We start from the raw sequence: 16,505 nt of genomic DNA on the forward strand, positions 1-16,505 counted from the left end.
GCAGAGTCCTCCCAGCAGTGCCCTGAGACAGGAGGGGTGGGTGCCTTACACTCCCAGCAGTGCCCTGAGACAGGAGGGGTGGGTGCCTAACACTCCCAGAAGTGCCCTGAGACAGGAGGGGTGGGTGCAGAGTCCTCCCAGCAGTGCCCTGAGACAGGAGGGGTGGGTGCCTAACACTCCCAGCAGTGCCCTGAGACAGGAGGGGTGGGTGCAGAGTCCTCCCAGCAGTGCCCTGAGACAGGAGGGGTGGGTGCCTAACACTCCCAGCAGTGCCCTGAGACAGGAGGGGTGGGTGCCTAACACTCCCAGCAGTGCCCTGAGACAGGAGGGGTGGGTGCAGAGTCCTCCCAGCAGTGCCCTGAGACAGGAGGGGTGGGTGCCTAACACTCCCAGCAGTGCCCTGAGACAGGAGGGGTGGGTGCTGAGTCCTCCCAGCAGTGCCCTGAGACAGGAGGGGTGGGTGCAGAGTCCTCCCAGCAGTGCCCTGAGACAGGAGGGGTGGGTGCTGAGTCCTCCCAGCAGTGCCCTGAGACAGGAGGGGTGGGTGCAGAGTCCTCCCAGCAGTGCCCTGAGACAGGAGGGGTGGGTGCCTAACACTCCCAGCAGTGCCCTGAGACAGGAGGGGTGGGTGCTGAGTCCTCCCAGCAGTGCCCTGAGACAGGAGGGGTGGGTGCCTAACACTCCCAGCAGTGCCCTGAGACAGGAGGGGTGTGTGCAGAGTCCTCCCAGCAGTGCCCAGACACAGGAGGGGTGGGTGCCTAACACTCCCAGCAGTGCCCTGAGACAGGAGGGGTGGGTGCTGAGTCCTCCCAGCAGTGCCCTGAGACAGGAGGGGTGGGTGCCCAACACTCCCAGCAGTGCCCTGAGACAGGAGGGGTGTGTGCCTAACACTCCCAGCAGTGCCCTGAGACAGGAGGGGTGGGTGCAGAGTCCTCCCAGCAGCGCCCTGAGACAGGAGGGGTGGGTGCCTAACACTCCCAGCAGTGCCCTGAGACAGGAGGGGTGTGTGCCTAACACTCCCAGCAGTGCCCTGAGACAGGAGGGGTGGGTGCCTAACACTCCCAGCAGTGCCCTGAGACAGGAGGGGTGGGTGCCTAACACTCCCAGCAGTGCCCTGAGACAGGAGGGGTGGGTGCAGAGTCCTCCCAGCAGTGCCCTGAGACAGGAGGGGTGGGTGCCTAACACTCCCAGCAGTGCCCTGAGACAGGAGGGGTGGGTGCTGAGTCCTCCCAGCAGTGCCCTGAGACAGGAGGTGTGCAACACATGTGTGTGAGGCTGGAAGTACCCACATGCATACTGCCTACAAGGGAACATGTCCCCATGAACTCATGTCAACAGACTCCACACACAAGTACAGTGATCACCAAGGGTGCCACGAATGTTGCAGGTGGAGACATGGCCCTGCATGCATGGCCAAAGTAGAAGGGCTCCGTCACACACACAGCTCATGTAGACACAGCTCTGCGCTAAACATTGGGAACACCCTGCAGGGAAGATATCAGGGTACACAGAGGGAGGAATACACCCTGGGACAATTGCACCATGCAGTAACTGCTGACATGAACAAAGAAAGTTATCTAACACCTTGTGATGGCACACAGATCCCAGGGTCCCCCCAATGAGCAGCCCACTACTACATTTCCCACACACCTAACACATAAACACCACCCAAAACCATGTAGCAGCCCCACCAACACCAATACCAGCATAGCAGTAGTGTCAGAATGGAAAAAAAATAAAGCTTTATTCAGCATGATCACAGTGTCCGTGGATTGCAGGCAGTTAAATATTCACAAAGCCCATAGGGCAGTCAATAAGTCTCAGCTGGATGGGGGACACAGTGGGATGCGTGTCCCCTAGCTTGCCTGCACAGTTACATGCCGTCGTCTTCCACAGGGGTGAGGCCATCAGGGGGGGGGGAAGCACCAGGCACCGCAGGGACATCAGGGCAAAGGGGAGGCGTTGTGGGTGCAGGGATGGAGGACTCCACCACAGGGGGTGGGGCAGGGCCAAAGGCGGAGGCCAGGATGGCACTACACACCTTTGCAAGGTCCTCCAGGGAGTCCCCTGCACCCGAAGGATCCACCGGCCCCAAGGAGGGGGGGGGGTCAGAGGGATGGGTCGCAGTGCAACCGGGGGAGGGCGTAGACAGGGGGGGAGAATCAACCACCGTGACCGAGGACTTCCTTGACCGCTTGCGGGGTGGTGTCACTGTGGGGCTCAGGGACAGAGCGGCCATGAAGGAGTCCTTGGGGGAGATGTGGCCAGGAGAGCTGAGGGGAGGGGATTTGGAGGGAGTGGACTGGGTGGAATGCGGACTCCCACTATGGCTGCGTGTCACACATTTGCCCCCCGACCCAGTGGGTGTGCCTACCTCACCCTGTGTGTGCGTGTCAGGAGGAGTGCGGTGGACCTTCCCTGCTGGTGTGGTGCCTGTGTCTGTTGTGGTGGGTGCATGCCGACGTCTGGGTGTACGTGGGACAGGCATGGGAGTGGGAAGTGTGGATGGGGCAGGGGTAGGTGGGGGGAGGTCGCGCTGCAGGAGACCCACTGCTGCAGTCAGTGTCGAGTCTATGGACCTCAGCAAGTTGCGTTGGTCAGCCTGCGATGAATGAATGCCCTCCAAGTATGCCTCGATGTTGTTGAGTGTCTGCCCGTGGGCATGGAGGACATTAAGGATCGCAGCCTGACCAACCTGCAGTTGCCGCTGGATGTCCACAGACTCAGCATTGGCGGCAGCAGTGGAGACAGGGGCAGGGGGTGCGGTGCCTGGCATGAAGGAGACATGCGGTGACCGGGCACGCTGGGAAGGGACACGAGCAAGTGGGAGGCGACTGATGGGAACTGAGGGGGCGGTGCGAGGTGTTGTTCCGCTGTCAGCTGCTGGTGCAGCCTCCGCCCACTCGGAGACATCCTCCTCGGACCTGTCAGCTTCGTATTCTGATGTGCCAGTCGACAGGTCCTCGGCCACACTCTCCTCCGGCTGGTGCTCGGTCCCTCCGCCTGGTCCGTGTCCATGTCTCCCTCTGTGTCCCCCGACGATGCTGTGGGCAGGGTGGAGAGACAGAAATTAATCAGACACCTGTACACATCTGTCACATGAGTCCAATCTACATAGGTAACATTGCATAGCCTGAAAAGGAAGATCCCTAACATCTACTAAACAAGGTACCGATGTAGGGCATGAAACACACAGTTGGTTGAGCCACCATGCCACTGAAATACCATGGAGAGCATGAGACAATAGCTAAAGACAGGAAACGGAGTCTGACATAGCACCCAGGCCCTGGGGACAATCCAGCACTGCATCTGCACCACACAGCGTTGGCGAAAATACCGATGACCAGGGACCATATCCATGAACTTGAGACACATGCTGCATAGGTAATGCAGAAAACATGCACAACATGACTCGCTCACTGCACCTTGCGTGTGTGTCCAGACAAACATCACACACTGCCCAGACCCAGCAAGTAGAAATCTGGATTTGACATATAGGCTTTGCCCGCCCCAACCACCCCCTACACGAGGCAAATAGTTGAGACACAGGTGGCACCAACATCTCATAGTCTGGGTGATAAACACAGGGGCAGGCAAAATGCAAGATTGGACGCCAAACAGCCAAGGTGCGCCTGTACAAATAATGAGGCACCAGTGCCCATCCTCAGATGAGTATAACAAGACACACAGGCACTAGCAACTGTGAGTATGAAGAAGGACATTCAGGTCAGGCTGCACAGTGGACACCTGTACAAAATAGCACGTCTATATACATGGTGCCAAGGGACAATGGCACAGAGCACAACCTACGCTGTAGACACTGAGAGTGTCCACGTTTATGATGACACATACAACACCGATGAAAAGGTGCCCCAGGGGACAGTAGTGGCCACGCAACTCCATGCTCCTGAATGGTAATGACTGCAACACACGCCACCATCCCTGCACTATGTGTATCGCACACTCATGCACATCATGTCACAGGCAACTACATAGGACATGCGCGCTGTAAGGCATGACACATGAGAGACCAACTCCCATGTCTGGAGTCAGCATCAGTGCCAACTGACATGGAACCCACATGCAGTGAACTTGACAGGGCACAGCCAAGGTCCCAAAACCTGTTACCCACCACCCCCACACATGATGCTACAGGCATAGTTCTCGTGGACAAAGCGCCAGCCTACATTACCTTGTGAAGGAGTGGCTACACACAGACCAGGGAACACATTGCAAGGAGGGGAAGGGTGGCAGGGGCGCAGCGCTATACTGGGGCAAAATGGATCTGCACAGCACCTTTAAACCCTGGCAGTGAATTCATGCTACTGTGCTCTTACAAATGCCGGTGACACACAACACACACATGTACCTACCCCCTTCCGGCTGCTGCTTCGCCTGTAAGCGCCGATCCAAGTCTGGAAAGACCACCGGCAGCACACGCCTGTGGAGGTGGCTCAGACGGCGGCGCCCGCGGTTCTTGTGGCTCTCAGGTGAGTCCCCCAGCAGGACCCGTGCAATCCTCCGCGTCCAGCACCGGATATCCTGCCAGCGTTTCCTCACCTGGGACATGCTCCGCCTCCGACCATCCACACCCCTCACGGCACTGACGGCGGTCAGCCAGATCTGCTCCTTGGCAGTGGCGCCTACCTGTGAGGAAGTACAAGTGACACCACATCAATACACCAGCCACATGTCACAGAGAGACATTTGATAACAAATTAGCTGGTAACAACAAGGCATGTCATGCAGCCAACGCATTGCACCTTTGTCATAGGGACATGATCCTCTGGTGAGGGAAAAAGCAGTACGTGCCATAGTGGGTACACAGGTGGAATGATGGCAATGTCACAATCAATGATCAAGGCTCAGACTGTGCATCACACCCACCCCTCCTGTCTGAGGGCACTGCTGTTAGTGATAGGCACACACCCCTCTTGTCTCAGGGCACTGCTGTTAGTGATAGGCACACACCCCTCCTGTCTCAGGGCACTGCTGGGAGCACTCTGTACCCACCCCTCCTGTCTCAGGGCACTGCTGGGAGCACTCTGTACCCACCCCTCCTGTCTCAGGGCACTGCTGGGAGCACTCTGTACCCACCCCTCCTGTCTCAGGGCACTGCTGTTAGTGATAGGCACACACCCCTCCTGTCTCAGGGCACTGCTGTTAGTGATAGGCACACACCCCTCCTGTCTCAGGGCACTGCTGGGAGCACTCTGTACCCACCCCTCCTGTCTCAGGGCACTGCTGGGAGCACTCTGTACCCACCCCTCCTGTCTCAGGGCACTGCTGTTAGTGATAGGCACACACCCCTCCTGTCTCAGGGCACTGCTGTTAGTGATAGGCACACACCCCTCCTGTCTCAGGGCACTGCTGGGAGACATCAGGCATCCCCCCCCCCTGGGACCCCCCCAACAGTACATGGCATGTGTGTCACACCAGGACACAATGGCAGAAGTCACAGTCACAACATAGGGACAGTCTGTGCCACTGGCCTATGCACTCACCTGATACCCTGGTCGCCCATACAGCATGGGGTACTGTGGGAGGATCACATCCAGCAATGCCATGTTCTCCTCCAGGGTGAATGGCTGTGACCTCTCCACAGCCCTTGACATGGTTCCAGGGAATCAGTAGCAGCAGCTGGGTCGACGAATTCAAAGATGTGCAGGCAAGTACTCCCTCATGGGACCTGGCTGCCTTATATGTGCCTTTCTGCCCTGTCTCATGCACAGGAGTACAGAGTGATTGGTCACTCACATTTGCATCCTATGTTTCCACCAATCCCTTCAAACCTAGCAGTCTGTGTGTACTCCATCGGTTTCATTCTCCTGCATGATGTCAGCTCCACAAACACATTGCAACAAAGTATTTTTATTCCAACTGACTTCTGCTGTTCACCTTCCAGAAGAAATGCGAATTTTGAACTTGGTCTCCATGACAACCAGCATGCATGTAGGCCTCAATACTTGTCCCTCATGTGTCCCCTATGTAATTCTGAGCTCCACACACAGGTACAGTGCGTTCCAGGGCCCTAGGGCACCCCAAATGCATTGCAACGGCCCGTACACGCGTGACTACGTTCACTATCAGTATGTGTGGCCTCGCGTATGCGTACTCGTAGTGGTACAGGCCGTACACACGCCTGTACGCTCCCTATCACTACGAGTACGCATACGCGAGGCCACACATACTGATAGGGAGCGTACACACGCCTGTGTACGCTCCCTATCAGTATGTGTGGCCTCGCGTATGCGTACTCGTAGTGGTACGGGCCGTACACACGCCTGTACGCTCCCTATCACTACGAGTACGCATACGCGAGGACACACATACTGATAGGGAGCGTACACACGCCTGTGTACGCTCCCTATCAGTATGTGTGGCCTCGCGTATGCGTACTCGTAGTGGTACGGGCCGTACACACGCCTGTACGCTCCCTATCAGTATGTGTGGCCTCGCGTATGCGTACTCGTAGTGGTACGGGCCGTACACACGCCTGTACGCTCCCTATCACTACGAGTACGCATACGCGAGGCCACACATACTGATAGGGAGCGTACACACGCCTGTGTACGCTCCCTATCAGTATGTGTGGCCTCGCGTATGCGTACTCGTAGTGGTACGGACCGTACACACGCCTGTACGCTCCCTATCACTACGAGTACGCATACGCGAGGCCACACATACTGATAGGGAGCGTACACACGCCTGTGTACGCTCCCTATCAGTATGTGTGGCGTCGCGTATGCGTACTTGTAGTGGTACGGGCCGTACACACGCCTGTACGCTCCCTATCAGTATGTGTGGTTCGCGTATGCGTACTCGTAGTGGTACGGGCCGTACACACGCCTGTACGCTCCCTATCAGTATGTGTGGTTCGCGTATGCGTACTCGTAGTGGTACGGGCCGTACACATGCCTGTACGCTCGCCATCATGATGGGTACACATACGGCTGCACTCCCATAGTGATATGGGAACGTACACAGGCCCTCTTTGCAGCAGTACAGCGGGATTCACACATCACAGTGGTGACAGGCGGCACACAGGTAGGGATAGGGCGGACATACTTGTCCATGGATGGACATACTTGTCCATTAATTGACATTGAGGCATCGTCTGTGCATCACTACATGTGTGGGGCACAGGTGTGAAAGGCCTGTGATGTGGAACATTACTCCTGAGTCGAGAAGGCACCAGATGTAGGATGAGATGTGTACAGATGTACTGTGTGATGGTGCGATGTGTGCCAGGCATGCCCTTGACTCCTTTGACATGTGTGCATGTCGTACTGCGCACTTGGGGTGAGCGTCACTGGCATGGCACGGACACCAACACACGGAAGTGTCCCCTGATGCCCGGTACAGGGGTTATGACACCTGACTTGTCACTACCCACGGTGCACAATGTGACTATGTCATGTATGTGTGGGGGCTTCACATCAGGTTGATGTGGGAGTACCCTCAAAAGCTGCAGCCGTTGCAGCAACAAACATGTGTCTGTGTGTAGATTGTCATTGCACACTGTTCCGCACCCCATGCCACATGTGGTATCGGATGTGAGGTGCACATGTATGCATGGGACACGGAGTAGCGTGACAAGGACATGTCAGCATCCTCACAAGGTATGTGTGGTGAGTCATGACATGTGCACCTTCATGGCAAGGTGTGTGGGCTGGCCTAGTGTAATGTCATGTGACCTGTGGCTCCAGTGTTCCGCTACCAATCTCTGCAATCGGCATCCTACCGCTGCTGATGTGTGGGCGTATGTCACTCCTGTGTTGCGTCTGGCTGTTCACTTGCACTGGGACACAGCTATTCCCATGGCGTGGCATGGGGAGGTTCTCAATCTCCGTGTGTAGCTGGGTCGTTGAAGGAGTGTCACCTTGCATCCATACGTGTCCTGGCCATGTAGCTCATACCTGACTCCCTATGTAGCATGTGTGTATTGCCAGATTAACATGTGCTCAGTACACATGAGTTGTTGTCGTAGTGCACTCACTCTTCCTTGTCACTTCCAAATTACTGCAGAGTGCCGCCTCTTGCCCGAAGAATTCCAGACTTGGCTGCCATGCAGGATAATGACAGCATCCGGCTCTACCGCTTCACCCAACCATTGATTCTGGAGTTGACGGCGAGACTGGCACCACACCTGCAACCGCAGCACAGGTATCCCACGGCACTGACACCCCAGCTGAAGGTAATGGCTGCCCTACATTTTCTTGCCACGGGTACCTTTCAAAATACCATAGCTCATGGTGGTGGCATGTCCCAGAGCACGTTCAGTGGTGTGCTGCATGATTTCTTAGAGGCCATGTTGATTCACCTGGATGACTTCATCAAGTTCCCAACCCCTGAACAGATGACTGAGGTCAAGCGTGGATTCTATGCCCTGGGAGGGATGCCCCATGTCATTGGGTCCATTGATGGGACACATGTAGGTTTGGTACCACTACACGCACGGGAGGTGGCGTACCGCAATCGGAAGCACTACCACTCCATCAATGCCCTTGTGGTGTGTCTGTCCAACATGGTGATTTCACATGTCTGTGCTCGTTTTCCAGGATCAGCACACGATGCCTACATCATGAGGCGTAGCGGGATGCCTGATATGATGATGCAGCTGCGCAACGAATGGGCATGTGTTGTTGGTGGGTACAGTCTGTCTGTCCTGTATTCAGTATAGCCTACCAGCACGACCGCTTCACCACTTCTAACGATGACCATGTGCTTTCCATGTAGGGGACGCTGGCTATCCCAACATGCCTTGGCTGCTCACACCTCTCCGCAACCCCATCACGCCGGCCCAGCTCCGCTACAACACCGCCCATGGCCGGACAAGGCGAGTGATAGAGAGGACGTTTGGCATGCTGAAGAGCCGATTCAGGTGCCTCCACAAGACCGGCGGCGCACTCCCATATGCCCCGGCAAAGGTCTGCAAGATCTTCATGGTCTGCTGCATGCTGCACAACATGGCAGTTGAAAGAGCTGTGCCACTCATCCTGAATCAACATGACGAGGACCATCCACCCGTGGAGGACGAAGGGCTTGGCAATGGGGCTAGTGATGTGGAGGATGTGGAGCCGCAAGAGGACATCAGGACTCGGCTCATACGCAACTTCTTTGCATAGTGGTGAGTACCAGTGTCTGAGTGTGCACGCATTGGTCCCCGTGTGGCATGCGTTGTGATGTTTGTCTCCACCTGCATGTATGGCACGTGAGTCAGAGGTGTGTGTGGGTGTGTCACTGGAGTGATGGTGCCAGTGATGGTTGTACTTCCGCAGTCATAATTGTGACCTAGCATGTTGTCATCCATACATGTGACGAGTAAATGCCAATGCAAGTGGCTGTGCTTTTTGTGGCTGACTTCTTGTGTGTTTCTCTTCCCCAGGTACCTGCGCATGCCGTCTGCTGGTTGCATTGTTGTGGCACTGCTATTCCTCATGGACATGACATCGTGGGCTGACTCAGCGTTACAGGCACGGACACGTTTGGAAGTCTCCATGGGGTAAGGGATGCATCTGGGGTGTATTGGGTGTGGCAGTTGTTCACGATGTGTGCACACTGCCCCTGTCGGTGTTTGGTTCCTCTGCAGCCATGTCGCATCCCCATGGGACACGACATGCAGCTGTGTACACCTGAATAGATGGTCTGCCTGGTTGACAGTTATCAGTGATGGGATAGGGGATTGTGATGATGGCATCAATGTGTGTGACACTGCCCTCGGACACATTCGGTTAGCATTGGCTTGACATGGTGTGGGACTTCGACATCCGCGGATCTATGGTGTATGGCAGGCTCTCCGTGTGCAGCTGTGGGTATTTAGCTGTTAGCCGACGCTTGTGTGCCAGTTCCATGGCGAAAACGCATGTGTGCTGCTGAAGGGGGGTGCCAGTGTTGGACCCACATGTTACTCCACATGATGTGTTCATGTGTACTTCGAGTTGCCTCTGCAATCCCGAATACATGACTAATAAAGGTGTCCCTATGCCTCCAAGGTGCCTCTTCTCAGTCAATGCTGGTGTGTTGCCATGGTGCATCCTGCTTGTCTGGCATGGTATTCCCTGATTGTGGCTATGTGTCAATGTGTCGAGTGGCAAGATGCAAGCTGTGTGTGTGGGCTGAGACTGTGTATTGGGCATGATGTCCATGACTGTGTGGGTATTGTGACATGTGCCATCCCCATGCATCCAACGTTGGCCAGGCCCCCATTCTCTGCATCCACCGGACTCAAGCTTGCAGGACATGTTTCTGCCACCTGTCTACACATACCTGCGTGCCCCCCAGGACACTGGACTGGATCCCTGACCTCTGCGCATGACTGTTGCTGTACTCAATGTGTCTGTCAGCACGGTTGTTCGGTAACCCCCTCAGCTGGTTGGGCCCATCACGGGTGTGTATGGTGCTCCATGTCTGTCTTGCCTAATACACTGTGACCCATGTGTCCTGTGCCAGACTCAGGCCCCAGGGTGTGGGTGGTTGAAGACAAAAGATGACTCAGGCATGTTTTGACTTTACATGACACATGTTAGGTAATAATGCTACCAGCAGCCATCTACTCTTCATAGTGTGATTTATTATTGGGGGGGGGGGAAACAAAGTGAGTGTCTTTCCGGGTAGTTTGAATCCAAAGTTCAGTAGGGGAGTTGGTGTCCTTGCCATTGGATGTCCTCAGAGTCCATGCCACAGTCTTTGTCAACATTGGTCAGCCGGTGACCAGCAGGGCCATGTGGCAGAGAATGTCTCTTGATGCTGTGATGCTGTTGCTCCAGTGGGCCAGGTGCCAGGCCAGGTGTCCTGGGAGATGGTGATGTAGCGCCGACCCTCACGGTCCTTTCCGTGGACGACCCGGCCTCCTGCGGGGAACCTCACCAGCAGGCCGTGACGACATCTGGGATGCTCCGTCGGATGTTTCCTCCTCCTCCTCCTGATCCCTCCCTGTGGGTGGTGATGTTCTCCGCCTTCTGGCACAGGGAGGGTCGGCCATGTTGTCGGCCATCCGACGGAGTGTAGCGTGAATCCCCTGGAATGCCGTCACTTGCTCAGCCTGTCTGTCCTCCATCCTCCGTTGGTGTACCAGTAGACAGGCATGTAGCTCCGCATGTTGCTGGGCCTGCTGGGTCTTTATCTCATCGAGGCTCCCCTTGATCTCATTGAGGGTGGACACAACCTGGGCCATGCCCGTGGTGTCCTGCCGGTATGAGTCCAGGATGTTACGGACATGGGAAAATACCGGATCCCCAGCCAACTGGTCAGGCTCGTGCCTCCGCCGTCCTCCACTCCCACCACCCCTGCCCACTTGCGCCTGGCCTGCCCTTGCGGGCACATCGGGTCTCCGGGACCCCTGAGGGGTGGCATTGGTGTTGTCGCCTGCCTCCTCCTGGGTGCCCGGGACACCGTGTCCCTCCTGGCCAGCCTGGCTGCATTGTGGTGTTGGGGCAGGGATCCTGGGTGTCTCCTGGGATGTGGCAGGAGTGGGGGTGGTGGTTGGCACAGTTGTACCTGACGCAGGTGCTGCAGGAGGTTGGACACCAGAGGGGCCAGGTCGGTCGGGGTCGTCCACAGAGTGGTGAGAGTGGTCGCTGCCGGTGGGATCGGGCTCCTGCAGATCCGGGTCCTGTGAGTGTTCCCCCCCAGTGTTGGGGGGTGCACCACGACGTTGACCTGTGTGTAAGAGAGACAATGTTAATTTTGGTCCATGCAACATCCATGTTTCATCATTTCAGAAGTTGGCACATTTCCTCTTGGAATTAGGATCTGTCTTGCATTCCACTCACAGTGCACTTGTGCATGGGTGTGTCCCTTGGGCACCACTTTGGCACCTTTAACTAAGTGTGGCACAGTCTTACTTGCTGCGTCAAGTGTGACTGCAGTCAGCAGTGGAGTGGGCCGGTGTTGCGAGCCATGCATTGGCGCCTTCCGTGTAGCACTGTACATGTGCCTATGGATTTGTTCCACACACTTATGTGATGCAGGTAGCTGTCATTGTGCTTGTGCACAGGTTGTGACATGGCCCTGTGTTTTGCCATGGTGAAGAGGGGGGGGTTCTGGCACGGGCCACCCTTGGCTACATGCACACAGTCTACCTGCTGACGAGCAGACATTCCCACACACCACACGGCTGATTTGCTCTCCCTGTGTCTCGCTCCCTCTCTGTCCCCCACTCCCTCCCTCTCTGTCCCCCTCTCCCTCCCTCCCTGTCACCCTCTCCCTCCCTCTGTGTGTCAGCCTCCTCCCTCTGTCCGTCTCCCTGTGTCTCCCTCCCTCTCTGTCCCCCTCTCCCTCCCTCTCTGTCCCCCTCTCCCTCACTCTCTGTCTCCCTCTCCCTCCCTCCGTGTGTCAGCCTCCTCCCTCTGTCCGTCTCCCTGTGTCTCCCTCCCTCTCTCTCCCACTCTCCCTCCCTCTCTGTCCCCCTCTCCCTCCCTCTCTGTCCCCCTCTCCCTCCCTCTGTGTGTCACCCTCTGTCACCTCAGCCCAGCTTCCTGGGCACACACTGTTAGCAGATCTTTGAGTGGCCCTTGGCTTGTTGATGTGAGTTTGTTTCTGATCTCCAGGCACCCATTGGGTGTGATGTGTGTCTGTGCGCTGCTGCTGTGGTGGTGTGTGCTGCCACTCTTTCACAATGTTGGCTGTTCATTAGCTGCTGTCATGTGCAAAACAGTGCCTTCACCCCCATGTGTTGATGCAAGGCGTCCGCCATTTGCTGGCAAGTCATTCCTGTGTTGGGACACACTGTTTGTCTGGCTGTGACCTAGGCCATATGGGCAGAGTGCATAGTTGTCTGCTTCGGAGTCGCACTATGTGATTTTTGGGGTCCAGCCTCCCGCCATCCGGGTTACCGTGTCATGTGTTGTTGTCTTCTGTGACTTGCCATTGTCCAGCTGGGTGCATGGGGCATGGTGGCAGCAGTGGCATGTGCGTGCTCATGGAGTGTGGTTGAGTAATGCGATGGCTTGTGGTGGTTGCGTGCCTGTTAGTGATTTTGGTTGTGGATGCCGTTCCCCCCATGTGAGGTGCGTTGTTTGTGTACTCACCCGGGTCTCGGAGTCCTTCTAATCCTTCGACTGCCTCCACCGGCAGTATGGCCATCACCCTCTCCTCCCAGGGATGGTACTGTACGGGTCTGCGGGAGGGCCCTCCTCCGGTGGCGTTGGCCTGGTCGTGTTCCTCCTGCCTCTTGGCTCTGACCCTCCTCCGCAGATCGTACCACCTGTTCTGGCATTCCTGCCTGGTCCTCCTGGTGTCCGCAACAGCATTCACAGCATCGACGATGGTCTGCCACATGGCTGTTTTTGCTGCCTGGCTGGTGTTTCTGACCAATGTTCCAAAGATCTGTGGCTCGACTCGGAGGATTTGATCAACAAGGACCTCCAACTCTCGGTTACTGAACTTTGGATTCTTGGTAGTGGGCATGGTGAGGGGTGTGGGTGGGGATGGTGGGGGGGGTGTGGATGGTTGTGTGTGTGTGTGTGTGAATGTGATGAGGGGGTGTTTGTGAGGGTGGTTGTGTGAAGGTGTGCAAGTGTAAGGTGTGGTGTAGCTTGTTGTATGGTTCTGTGGTGTCTGGCAGCAGTGAGTCTGTTGCAAAGGCTCATGGTTTGTGTGTGAGGGCCCTTTTTATTGGTCCATGGGTGGGTGTGGCAGTGTTTGAAAATTGGGTGGGTGTGTTATAAGTAGTGGTGGTGTTTTGGCCCTCTGTTTGTCTTTGGCAGTTGCAGGTCAGTGACGGTGTATTTGTAGTGTTTGTTGGCCATGTTTAGTGGCTTTGTGCCATTCGAATAGTGTCTTCTTGTGTTGTTTTGTTTTGTCCTGGTTGTGTACGTGCGTTTTGAGCGTGTCTACGGTGTGTAGATGGGCCATTTGGTTGTACGGTGCTGTCCTTGTGTGTGGGTTGGTACGACTCGTACATGCGGTTGTGCTGTTGGGCCCTGGGGTGCGCTCCGTACTTAGGAGGTTGTGTTGGGGGTAGGACCGGAACGTACTGTGGTGTACATAGACGGTGGTACGACACGTACTGGGGTGGGGGTACGACTGGAACGTACTGGGGTGTAGGTACACGGGGGGTATGACACGTACTGGGGTGGGGGTACGACTGGAACGTACTGGGGTGTAGGTACACGGGGGTATGACACGTACTGGGGTGGGGGTACGACTGGAACGTACTGGGGTGTAGGTACATGGGGGGTATGACACGTACTGGGGTGGGGGTGGGGCTCGAACGTACTGGGGTGTACATAGACGGTGGTACGACACGTACTGGGGTGGGGGTATGACTGGAACGTACTGGGGTGTAGGTACACGGGGGTATGACACGTACTGGGGTGGGGGTGGGGCTCGAACGTACTGGGGTGTACATAGACGGTGGTACGACACGTACTGGGGTGGGGGTACGACTGGAACGTACTGGGGTGTAGGTACACGGGGGGTATGACACGTACTGGGGTGGGGGTGGGGCTCGAACGTACTGGGGTGTACATAGACGGTGGTACGACACGTACTGGGGTGGGGGTACGACTGGAACGTACTGGGGTGTAGGTACACGGGGGGTATGACATGTACTGGGGTGGGGGTGGGGCTCGAACGTACTGGGGTGTACATAGACGGTGGTACGGCACGTACTGGGGTGGGGGTACAACTGGAACGTACTGGGGTGTAGGTACACGGGGGTATGACACATACTGGGGTGGGGGTACGACTGGAACGTACTGGGGTGTAGGTACACGGGGGTATGACACGTACTGGGGTGGGGGTATGACTGGAACGTACTGGGGTGTAGGTACACGGGGGTATGACACGTACTGGGGTGGGGGTGTGGCTCGAACGTACTGGGGTGTAGGTACACGGGGGGTATGACACGTACTGGGGTGGGGGTGGGGCTCGAACGTACTGGGGTGTACATAGACGGTGGTACGACACGTACTGGGGTGGGGGTACGACTGGAACGTACTGGGGTGTAGGTACACGGGGGGTATGACACGTACTGGGGTGGGGGTGGGGCTCGAACGTACTGGGGTGTACATAGACGGTGGTACGACACGTACTGGGGTGGGGGTACGACTGGAACGTACTGGGGTGTAGGTACACGGGGGGTATGACACGTACTGGGGTGGGGGTGGGGCTCGAACGTACTGGGGTGTACATAGACGGTGGTACGACACGTACTGGGGTGGGGGTACGACTGGAACGTACTGGGGTGTAGGTACACGGGGGTATGACACGTACTGGGGTGGGGGTACGACTGGAACGTACTGGGGTGTAGGTACACGGGGGTATGACACGTACTGGGGTGGGGGTACGACTGGAACATACTGGGGTGTAGGTACACGGGGGTATGACACGTACTGGGGTGGGGGTGTGGCTCGAACGTACTGGGGTGTACATAGACGGTGGTACGACACGTACTGGGGTGGGGGTACGACTGGAACGTACTGGGGTGTAGGTACACGGGGGTATGACACGTACTGGGGTGGGGGTGGGGCTCGAACGTACTGGGGTGTACATAGACGGTGGTACGACACGTACTGGGGTGGGGGTACGACTGGAACGTACTGGGGTGTAGGTACACGGGGGTATGACACGTACTGGGGTGGGGGTGGGGCTCGAACGTACTGGGGTGTACATGGACGGTGGTACGACACGTACTGGGGTGGGGGTACGACTGGAACGTACTGGGGTGTAGGTACACGGGGGGTATGACACGTACTGGGGTGGGGGTGGGGCTCGAACGTACTGGGGTGTACATAGACGGTGGTACGACACGTACTGGGGTGGGGGTACGACTGGAACGTACTGGGGTGTAGGTAAACGGGGGTATGACACGTACTGGGGTGGGGGTACGACTGGAACGTACTGGGGTGTAGGTACACGGGGGTATGACACGTACTGGGGTGGGGGTACGACTGGAACGTACTGGGGTGTAGGTACACGGGGGTATGACACGTACTGGGGTGGGGGTGGGGCTCGAACGTACTGGGGTGTACATAGACGGTGGTACGACACGTACTGGGGTGGGGGTACGACTGGAACGTACTGGGGTGTAGGTACACGGGGGGTATGACACGTACTGGGGTGGGGGTGGGGCTCGAACGTACTGGGGTGTACATAGACGGTGGTACGACACGTACTGGGGTGGGGGTACGACTGGAACGTACTGGGGTGTAGGTACACGGGGGTATGACACGTACTGGGGTGGGGGTACGACTGGAACGTACTGGGGTGTAGGTACACGGGGGTATGACACGTACTGGGGTGGGGGTACGACTGGAACGTACTGGGGTGTACCTAGACGGGTGGGGGTATACATACACGGGGGGTATGTGTCGGACGTACGGGGGCTGGGGGGAGTGTTGGGCGCGTATGCGGGCACATGTCTCCATGGTTGCTATAGGAGTTCGGTGCAGACGGTGTTTTTTCCATACGGTTGTAAGCTCGGACGCACGGGATGGATCGTGATTCCTCGGTCGGACTTGGCTTTTCACGTTTGTAAGGTAAATCGTCCGAGGACGTGT

Source organism: Triturus cristatus, chromosome 4_1 (assembly GCF_964204655.1).
Source record: "Triturus cristatus chromosome 4_1, aTriCri1.1, whole genome shotgun sequence".
Classification (NCBI taxonomy): domain Eukaryota; kingdom Metazoa; phylum Chordata; class Amphibia; order Caudata; family Salamandridae; genus Triturus; species Triturus cristatus.